At 34.6% G+C, this 10,994-nt stretch overlaps 1 protein-coding gene across 3 annotated transcripts in view; it reads right to left on the reverse strand.

Annotated features, from left to right (window-relative positions):
- Positions 1 to 10,994, reverse strand: part of LOC117994495 (A-type potassium channel modulatory protein KCNIP1) — a 72,676-nt gene that overhangs the window by 16,185 nt on the left and 45,497 nt on the right. Inside the window, exon 1 of one of the 3 annotated variants that reach the window (XM_069507806.1) lies at positions 647 to 664. The exons of the other annotated variants lie outside the window; for them this stretch is intronic. The gene's annotated coding sequence lies outside the window, so the exon portion shown is untranslated. Of the gene's footprint in view, positions 1 to 646; positions 665 to 10,994 lie in introns of those variants that run through there. 3 annotated transcript variants of the gene reach the window in all.

Here is a 10,994-nt window from a genome sequence, read left to right on the forward strand (position 1 = left end):
GGAAGTATGGATTAGATGGAGATAAATATAACACATTTCTGAAATACATCACCTGTCAATTTTCAATTAGTGTTTTTCTATCACTAACCACTTGAAACTTATCATACCATGCTTTTACGTAAATTTTAGGTAAACGCTAGCTGATGTCGGTGAGTTCGTCCAAGTGGATTTAGGTTTTTGAAAATCCCGTGGAAACTCTTTGATTTTTCGGGATCTCTGTACCAAACCTCAAAATCAAATTGAATGATGAAAAAAAGCTAGCAGACAGACATACGTATGGATTAGTATGAATTGTGTAATTGTATAGATGGATATGTATTAAAAATATTTTGAAATTAAGCCGTTTTTGATTTCGAGTTTGACCCTGGGGCACCTCCCTAAAGATTCTAGAATACTCTAGAATATTCTAGAAATAGAGTCTGATAGTTGTCCCAAATCGTTAATTTTGAGGATTTTTGGATCCGTCCAATAGTTTAAGCTGTGCGTTGACAGATCAGTCAGTCAGTCAGCTTTTCATTTTATATGTACCTATACACTTAGATTAATGTTGTTGGTAGATAATAAAGCTATTAGCTGATATACTTAGATATCTACATAAAGTTTTAACACATGTTTCCATTTACATTTAAACTACCAAAGTACTTACCCATAAGTCAAAACGACTAAATTATAGAAGTTAAAAACTGAAACTACGTCCATGTCGAATAATAAAAACTGTGCGATCTAATTTAGTGAGTGTTAACTCTATGAATTTATAATAGCGAAGTCAATTTCGCATCAAAGAGACCTGTCCATCATAAAAAACCTAAAAACAAACCTTGTCTGTGATGCGTCTGTGTTTATGGCACTGTGTTTACTGTGACAACGATTTTGTAACATTTAGGATAACTAGTAATATTGATAAAATTTTAAGTACAGTGCGACAAGGCTCTCTTGGCACTTGAATGACATTGACAGGGGGGCGCTGTTGGAGAACAAAGGCTTAGAATATTCAAACAAGAACAAAGGGGACACTTGATGGCAACATTAGTTCCGATTTCGCCACGCGCCTTGATAGCCTTGTCGCGCTGTAAGTAGGCCTTTTTACGAACGACGAAGTCTGCAAGATAACCAAGGTCACTGACATAGCCCAAACCATCAGCAAGCTGGAGTGGGAGTGAGCACACCATGCTTTATGCAATTCAATTTGTTATATAGAGTAGGTTAAAAGGTTTTGGTATTGATTTGTAAAGAATTGATTGTAGAGGCACTGAAAACTGTTTGTTTCTTCATTTCAATTTATTTTATTTCATTGCAATCTTTATATATAATACTAGCTTATTCCCGCGACTTCGTCCGCGTGGACTACCGTGGACTACGCACATTTCAAAAACCTATTTAGAGATTAAATTTTCAAAAATTCTTTCTTAGCGGATGTCTACGTCGGATAGTTATCTGCATGCTAAATTTCAGCCCGAACCGTCCTTTTTGAAAATTCAACCCCTTGTTTTTGTGTAGTCCTCGCGGACGAAGTCGCGATCATAAGCTGTAGTTATAGCTATAAAGTTGGTAAACTTTCCCAGAAATCTATTAAAGGAATTAAAACCACATTTTATAGAAATGGAAAATCGTTGAAATCTAAGCTTTGTGGTTACTCTACATCTACGCGTAGATTACGAAACGATCGAATTGAAATTCGAATTTCGAATGGTTAAATTCTGGTAACGATACTTTTGGAGAGAGAGCCAGCGCGTGCCAGACCTTCGTTATTTTATAAAAGCTCAAAGTTTCTCTGCGTATTGTCCCCACACTGGGAGGGACGTTTGTTTGGATCATGGTCGCTTTGGGAGATAACAGGTAATGAAGGTGTAAAAAATCTTACCTACGTCAAAGTATAAAGTCTAATCTTAAATATATAAAAGGAAAAGGTGACTGACGGACTGACTGACTGACTGATCGATCTATCAACGCACAGCTCAAACTACTTGTAGGCAACACAGAAAACCTGCCATCTGTCACCCGTGAGTGGAGGTGTGACAGTGGTAGCGGCGTCGGACGGACGGAGCGAGAAAAAAAAGATGGACGATAAAAGTAATTAAGCGAGATATAAGTACTAGGTGATTAATTAAGCTAGATATAAACTAAGTGGATGTTACAAGTGTACCTGAATATAAGACTGTGGACATCGGAACTGCGTTTGATTCATATTAGGGTCATCCCAAGACTAATAAACCCGGATTGGAGGTTAAGTTGTTTATATCAGAAGATTGGATGTGATTCATGCCCAAAAATGCGGGTCTATCCTGGAAGATGTTAAAAGTGCCTGTACAAGACGCATAGCAACATATTTATTAGGTACTTATATCGGAAATTATATGAAGAAACCTACCTGAACGAATAACAAAGTGAATATGAAATATATACAAACTGCAATGGTGCTACACTATTACTTTGGGAGTACTTGAGTAGACCTGTATCGAGTTGGAGGGCTTGTCTCCAACGCAACTACTCAAGAGATTGGTTTGAGGAAGGCACCTTGCACTGTCTGGAACAAGCAGAAGTACGTAGGTCGATGGGTCCAATGCATCCATAGGTTGTATTGAAACGGTGAATCTGTGTACTTACCTTCTTACAGTGGATGTTCATTAAAGCATGGGTGAATATTAAGAGTGCCTAATGTTAGATTACTGCATCAAAATACCTAAGTAGGTATTTGATAAGTTACAATATTACCAATTGATACTTTTAGAACAGAGTAAGTGAAGGCTATAATTATTAATAGTAAGTAGATATCAGCATTATGACTTATTTGAGAGTTCAAAGTAAGGGATTATAGTTTTGTTCTGACCGCTTTAATGGATTATTATGTAGGGACATACCTAGCCCAAGATTTGATCTATGAAGTTATAAGTAGTTTAATTTCAAGACTGGATGCAACGCACCGTAGTACTAACACCTTGTATTTTAAAATCGAAATAAGGTAATAAGTGATATGAAATACTTTAAACCAAATAGGCACCTACCTATATTAAAGTAGAATCAAGAAAACAATTAGATTATTATGTAGGTAAGTACTTGATACATGAGCTAGTGTAGAAATATAAAAAATAGAGTTTATTTGCTAGAATGTGGTACAATTTGGTCTTAAATCTGTTTTGATCTAACACATTCAACCAATAACTGAGTGTGCAAATTATTACCTATAGTACATTATCATAGCATAATAAAATGTGAAAATTTAGAATGAATATCTACTTAACTTTATCTATCTAGGAAGTAATGTTAACAGTATAATTTTATTCAAGTCTTAATTTAAATCATTCAACAATCATTTTAAAAAAAGAAATATGTACATGTGCTTTAGTTAAAAATAGAAATAATAATCTTACAATAACAACGGTCATATCTACATCAATGGGTCAATCAATGGTTTTAGTGCAAAATTTGGGTTATATACAGGGGTCTGATATAATCAAGTAGGTATGTACTTGATACTGGTGTCACTTAAATGAAATATTTCCGAGATTATTCAACTGTTACCATTTTTTTCATGTTTTGACAACTTTTCTGATGATGTCCACGACCCTGTGACCCCGACTTGACGATGAGGTCGACGAATGTGAGATGAACAAGTGGTTTTGGCCTGCATCTGTGGTGGAGAAGTGCACATAACCTTCAAGTTGTGATTGGAAGCAGTCATGTACCTGCATGGATCGGATAAGAACACAGTAACTCTTGGTGTGAGGCCTGTTGTAATGATACAAAAGAAAAAAAAGCCATCCCGGCCTGCCTCATTATGATGGAGGCTGTAACCTCAAGGTATTGTTATGTAATACAGTAATAAGAAGGTAAGAAACATCTGAATACTACTATGGTTAATTGAGGCAAATCTAGTTTACCTAGTAACTAAAATAAAGTCTTAAAACTTTGAATTGAATAGTCTCAATATGAGTAGTTATTCTTCTTTAATTAAATAATTACATACTTAACTATACACATAGTAATATTTTAGTACAATTTAAGGATAGAATGCCTGAAATATGTGTCAGGTGCATGTGTTTTCATTACCTACCATTTAATGTAAGATTTTTGGATTTGGGTCTATGGTAGGCATGGTATGGTTGTGAGAATGATAGACAGTGATAGGGAGACTAATAGAGTCGATTGCCAGATGCACCCATTGAATACCTATCTACCGACTGAATAGTCTGTATTATGTACTGACAGACATAGATCAACCCGCAGGCCCTGCATAATCAAATATGATTTGAGTTCTCTACTAAGCTACTACTGGACATAAAGAAAAGATTTTGGAAAATTAGACCTGGGGTGGATCAGCTAATAAATAATTAATTGGTCCACTAGATAAAGTAGGTAACATTGAACCTATTTTGAATCTGTAGGTTTACTTATTCGACCAAATTAGAGTTATTAGATTACTTTGAATACCTAGTAAGTATAGGGTATGAAATATCAGGTTTGAATTAATCTAACTATGTACATACCAGAAACAGAAAGACATACAACACTCATGCTCACGAAAGTAGCCATGTGGATGTTGGAATTTTATTTGATTCTTATACCAATAAAATTTATATTAAGTGCTAGTATGTACTTTTGTTCCGTTTGCTCACCCTTGTGGAAATTATAAATTACATTTGCTGCAACCACCATTTAAGGAGAGGTGAGGTTATGAAAGGAAAATGAATTGAATCATTATTATATTAACCTAAAGTGAATTTAACTGATCAGATCAGATGAAAATAAATAAATGGACTTGAATTAAAATATTTATTTATCAGCATAACAGTGGTTCTTTCAAATGTTCTTAGAGTTTTATAATTAAAAAAGGTAAAATTATGTGAGCTATCACATTCATATAAAGTCACTAGTAGCTGACATCCTCTTATACTAATAGATGACATGCATTCGTGATTTTTAGAATTTGGAAAATAAAAATAATAATAAAATAAAAACACGTTTCCACTTCTCATGCTCGTAAGGTTCTATTTTACGCAGGCTATAAGAGGACTAAAGTGCGTTTCATGCTGTTATACACAAGGTATTTAGAGGTAAACAACAGTCTCTCTGAATGACATATGGATGAGAAAGAATTTATGTAATTTCTATGGTGCCAGTGAACTTTTGCACTTGTATTGAGGTTGCGACCTATACCTACCTACAAACTCATTACAGCACCCTCATTTAATCCCTACTCTTTTCGGTCAATCTATAGATATGTACTTATAGTAATATTATATTGTTACATTTCCTCGCAATCGAAGTGAAAATCAGTGTTTATAACTCGGCTCAAGTGGCTTGTTTGGTGCCCTTGTTGTACAATCTGCTTTCATAAATCAAAGCCTTTAGGTACTTACTACCTCGGAAAAACACACACTGAACAACAGGTTAACTACCAAGTACATCATATTTACTGTTGTTATTATTGGATTGGCTTACCAACTTAATAGATGATACTATCTGCTGTAATAATAGAAATTAGAAAGAAATACTAAGTTACGAAGTTCAATTTTTATGTACGAGTAAAGGAAACTTTAAAAGATGTGTCTCTAATAACAAAAGAGAGTTACGAAGGTGTTATTAAATGAAGCGGCAATGACTGTGGCAATGTTATGTATAACAGGGTCTGGATTGTTGTATTTCTTTATATAGCCTACTAACACATAATTTTATCATATCGTTGTTTCTCGGGTATAAATAATGCACGAATAATTCGATCTCTGACTTAGGTTTAGATCTGAAATAAGAAATGAAATTGTCAGTATACAGAGAAGTGTAAATCTTAACCTTGCAAGCCCCATCGGATAAATAGTGGAGAAACGGATTCCCTACCTTACTGCCCAAATTTTGACTAGCTATTTGACTTTGGAAAAAGGAGCTTATGAGATGCATATTTTTACTAAATAAATAAATTATTAATATAATTATTATAAACAAAAGACGGATTTGTCTCTTGTGTGTGTGCCCTTAAATTATATTAAAATTTCAAACGAGTTGCACAATTATTATCACCTGCAGACATTACACGTAGGGCGATTGTCTAAAACCTGCATCAATCATTATTGTTCTGATTGGCTGAATTTGTGCGATTCTTGTTGCAACAATGCATTGTGGCCAATAGTGAGCGAGCATTAACCAATCAGAGATGATTGCGATCGTGACATTGTAGCTGTCAAACAACCGCGGTAGAGCCCACGGTGAACTAAAGATGTTTACTACTGTAGATACTCCACAAATAGTTGAGAATATCGATTTGAGTGTTGAGTTCAATAGTCTCGATAACTAGTCTTTCAAATCATTAATCAAATTACTGAAAGCCATAAAGCAAATTAAGAAGAAGATTAATCAAATGAGATATTAAGGGAGCAAACACTTAGCGGGTTTGCCATAAACGTTGACACTATAATATTCATTCTATTGACTGTACACAAATAATCGCTTCTGGTGGCTGTCTTGGGGAAGCTAATATAAAAAAAATGGTGTTTAATATTGTTATGATATAACGTGTCATTGTTATGAATGTGATTATTATTTTTAGACTCTAAACGAACTGACAACCAGTGAATAAGAGAAAAGGATACCGACTTATGTATGGACTTAGTCCTGGTGCGATAAGCGGTGATCCCTGAGAATATTAGAAACGAATACCGACTTATGTATGGACTTACTCCTGGTGCGATAAGCGGTGATTCCTGAGAATATCTGAAAAGAATACCGACTTATGTATGGACTTATTCCTAGTGTGATAAGCGGTGATTCTTGAGAGTATTTTATGATAACCTAACGAGCAAATAAGAGAGAAGAATACCGACTTATGTATGGACTTATTCCTGGTGTGATAAGCGGTGATTCTTGAGAGTATTTTATGATAACCTAACAAGCAAATAAGGGAAACGAATACCGACTTATGTATGGACTTATTCCTGGTGCGATAAGCGGTGATTCCTGAGAATAGTTGAAAAGAATACCGACTTATGTATGGATTTATTCCTGGTGTGATAAGCGGTGATTCTTGAGAGTATTTTATGATAACCTAACGAGCAAATAAGAGAGAAGAATACCGACTTATGTATGGACTTATTCCTGGTGTGATAAGCGGCGATTCTTGAGAGTATTTTATGATAACCTAACAAGCAAATAAGGGAAACGAATACCGACTTATGTATGGACTTATTCCTGGTGCGATAAGCGGTGATTCCTGAGAATAGTTGAAAAGAATACCGACTTATGTATGGATTTATTCCTGGTGTGATAAGCGGTGATTCCTGAGAATATTTTATGATGAACCAACCGGCAAATGAGAGAAAAGAATACCGACTTATGTATGGACTTATTCCTGGTGAGATAAGCGGTGATTCTTGAGAATAGTTTATGATAAGCCAACAAGCAAATAGGGGAAACGAATACCGACTTATGTATGGACTTATTCCTCGTGTGATAAGCGGTGATTCCTGAGAATATTTTATGATGAACCAAGTGGCAAATGGGAGAAAAGAATACCGACTTATGTATGGACTTATTCCTGGTGTGATAAGCGGTAATTACTGAGAATAGTTTATGTAATATAACTTGTCCCAATTGTGTCAAAGCAATCGTGCCAAAGGAGGGCAGCATTGACTATAATATAGACCTAAGAATAAGGAATCAAGAATGACAAATGGAAGGTGGCAATACTGACGTAAACAATGGATCGTATTCCGGTGACAAAAGCTGGTCCTAGTAAGAACCAACAAACGAATTGGAAAACGGCTGACGAAGCGTCTGAAAAATGACGAACAATAATAGTCTGGTAAAACCTGATTCGATAATCCCGATGCGAGTGGACGGTGATCTTCAGTATGAACTTCAGCAACTGATCGGGTCGCGATGGTGACAAGAGGGAGTCTAGTTAATTTGATGGAAAACAAGCAGACTAATTCGGGGTCGGCAAGTGGAAAGGGTGTATCCTTTTTATTAATAATAATAGATTTATCTACAGAATAGAGGTACAGAAGTAGATATCATGGTTGGAAATCACTTTACCTGTTCTAGCAGATACTCACTAATGTTCAAGGGTTACTTAAATTCAAATTAAAGTTCTTATAATTGACGTATTCCGTAATGATATATTAATTATGTCTTGCTGAATTCGGTACGTAGTAGCTAGAAGTTGTATAGACCCTTTAAAGTAGATCTAAAATGACATGCTGATTGTAAATGCTAAATATCGGTTCATGTTAATGTACATCTTCGCAGTCACTCATTGTATTACGTTGATGTTTGGTGGAAACAGCACAGTAAAGAGCAAATTCTTAAATACTATTTCAAGTAACATCTATTCCAATAGACTATATAAGCAGTTCGCGCACGAAGGCTTGCTTACTTCACTCGCTAGGTATTAATGTATGGATCGCTGATATGTTATTAAAGCGTATAAGTACACCAATGTATCACGAAATAATTTCCTACATCTTTGTCATTCATTTGTTACACACTGACACGAGACAAGCAACGGTGACCGATGCGGCAATTCACGGCTCAGCATGACGCTGGGTTGGTGCAGCGTTTGGTGCTGTTTGTCCTCAATCACCGTGTTCAAGTTAACCATATTATCATAAGAGGACGAGGGTCTCTGGCATCGTTCGTCCTTACGCGCTCAAGAATGTACAAGAATGGAAGTTTCCAGAAATCAGATTTTATTGTATGTTACATCAATTAAGTCTATAGTGCCATGAAGGACTCGTTGCTTGCGAGACAATAAAATGGGGCAACAAAACGCCGTCTGTTGCGCTCTCTATCGCACTTACGGGGCTTATGGTAGACACAGTTATGCATGCATCTGCCCCTAGTGCAAGGATGATATGGGGCATCACAGGTAACGAGTTTATAATAATACAATAATACCTTGGCTAACATCATTGTGACTTATTTTGTTATATTAATAATAGTATTTGTTGTGCTACAATCGAGATACAGTCAGAGGCAGTCGTCTCAGTTATTTGAAAATATAGGATTACATTTTACACATTGTAGATCTCATAGTGATCTGTACTGTGTGTATCATTATCAATTAGTGGATTCATGTTTCTTTAAATTTCTGGAATAATATGATTATTGGGGTCTCCTTAGAATACATTGTGGTTTGTTTCGATCTTAGTACTTATTAATAATAACAACTACATTTAACCATATTATTTATCTTGACTTCGTAGACATAGGTTCAATATTCAATAACTCAATTTGATAGGTAATTATCTTTTATTGTTATTCAAGTAGAGTACAAAATATGGTCACATAATATCTGTGCCGACATCTCTGCCTTTCTGGTCTGCAAAATTATTTTACAATCATTATTCATATACTTACCGATATTGCTTAGTATAATACTACATATATGCAATTAAAGATTGGCATATTGTTTTCTTATTATTTGTTTTACGTTACATACTTATATTGTAATATATATATATATTTTTTTTATTTTATTTTTTTCAACGGTGTCAATCAGTAGGTACCACTTGAGAATAATTAAATGTCAATTCACGATAATCAAATTGGTAATGCATGAAACACTACAAAGACATTATAATCAAGGTCAACTCATATCAAATATTCATCAATTGTATGAGAACATTGGATTATAAGATATTCTTTTAATTTATTTTTAAGTTTAAAGAAATTATGAAGTCTACAGAAGTAGTTAGGTTCATTAGTATATTGTAAAACTTTGTGATTAATTTTGTATAAAGTGTTAGTAATGGTCAATGGGATCCAACAACTCTTACCATATCTCTTAAAATGTATATACTAGTGAAAATATTGTAATTTGTGTTGCATTAGAGCATTATGTAGGATTAGAATTCATGTCATTACAGTGGTAAGAAGGAAAGGGCAAACAAACTTACTTTAATTGAAAACTGATAGTGACATTGTTTAAAATCATAGAGTACTTAGCACTCAGAATTCAAGTTGGTGATAATTCACTATCCTTCTTTTCTTTCCTCGTTGTTGTTTTGTTTAAGGTTGATTATATTTTATTCGCTTTAAATGCAAATTACCAAAGATGTTTTATAATTCTCATAATTAGTATTGCCACATTTGCCATGCAAATATTTATTCACGTATTACTAAATACAAATACAAACTTGAAGAATATGTAGTTCATAATAATATTTAAAAATAAAATTATTGATTTCACTATAATTTCCTTGTATTAAGTATTAACATAAATTGTGTTGATTTCAATATTTGATTATACTATTGTGAATTGGTTGTATACGTATATCACTAACAATAACTAGATCATACAATTTTCTTAATATCAAGCTTAAATCAGAATGACTTATAGTATTTACTATTTACTTATCTCAGTGTGATTTGTTGTGTATTTATAAGAATTAGACTTAAAGATGTTGATTGCAATGTACATAATGATTATTGATACCAGTATTTTGTAGGTCTCATTGGCACTTGTTTTGTGCACTTGTTAAATCTAACAATGTTAGCTTTGATCTGTTAGAGGAATTATTATACTAATCATATTAATTATAATATAGGACTGTTAAGGTATTCTATGTTGCTCCTATTGAGTTATGGGTATGAGGGCATTACCCTCGGTTGGAAGGCCGAGTGGTCAGATATGAGGACATATCTGGAGCAGGATGGACGACTGTAGGCAACACAGAAAACCTGCCATCTGTCACCCGTGAGTGGAGGTGTGACAGTGGTAGCGGCGTCGGACGGACGGAGCGAGAAAAAAAAGATGGACGATAAAAGTAATTAAGCGAGATATAAGTACTAGGTGATTAATTAAGCTAGATATAAACTAAGTGGATGTTACAAGTGTACCTGAATATAAGACTGTGGACATCGGAACTGCGTTTGATTCATATTAGGGTCATCCCAAGACTAATAAACCCGGATTGGAGGTTAAGTTGTTTATATACTGGACGGATCTGGCTGAAATTTGGCATGTAGGCATCCGCTAAGAAAGGATTTTTGAAAATTCAACCCTT

The sequence above is a fragment of the Maniola hyperantus genome, chromosome 26 (assembly GCF_902806685.2).
Source record: "Maniola hyperantus chromosome 26, iAphHyp1.2, whole genome shotgun sequence".
In the NCBI taxonomy this organism is placed as follows: Eukaryota; Metazoa; Arthropoda; class Insecta; order Lepidoptera; family Nymphalidae; genus Maniola; species Maniola hyperantus.